The following is a 380-nucleotide window of genomic DNA, read 5'->3' as shown; positions in this document are numbered from 1 at the left end:
CAGAGCCATGAGGGTGAGCCATTCACTGCTCATTTTCACCTTTAAATTATGGTTTTCACTTATATTTATGTGTTTGTATGGCACTGGATAGGGCCATAAACAGGCGTTTCTCAGCTGGTTGGTCTCAGATCTGCTCAGCAGGGAGAAACTGTGATGAAAGCAAATAATAAAATACAACTAATTCTGCAGAATTTGGACACCAAAACTGACTTACAAATTCTTAGAAGGGAGAAATTACATTCTATTGTATTCATTCTTAGAAGCGAAACACTGTCCATATATTTTGCTGCTGATGTCAGAACCCTCTAACGACTACCCATCAACCACCCAGAACGCCTTAACGATTACCTAGCAACACCCTAGTAACCACTCAGAACCTC

At 40.5% G+C, this 380-nt stretch overlaps 1 long non-coding RNA gene across 1 annotated transcript in view; it reads left to right on the top strand.

Moving 5' to 3' along the window:
- LOC107575289 (uncharacterized) overlaps window positions 1-380 on the top strand; it is a 12,784-nt gene that overhangs the window by 11,114 nt on the left and 1,290 nt on the right. The gene's annotated exons all lie outside the window — the stretch shown is intronic.

Source organism: Sinocyclocheilus grahami, unplaced genomic scaffold (genome assembly GCF_001515645.1).
Source record: "Sinocyclocheilus grahami isolate Dianchi unplaced genomic scaffold, SAMN03320097.WGS_v1.1 scaffold2553.1, whole genome shotgun sequence".
Lineage (NCBI taxonomy): Eukaryota > Metazoa > Chordata > Actinopteri > Cypriniformes > Cyprinidae > Sinocyclocheilus > Sinocyclocheilus grahami.
This window is presented reverse-complemented; position numbering and strand designations above follow the sequence as displayed.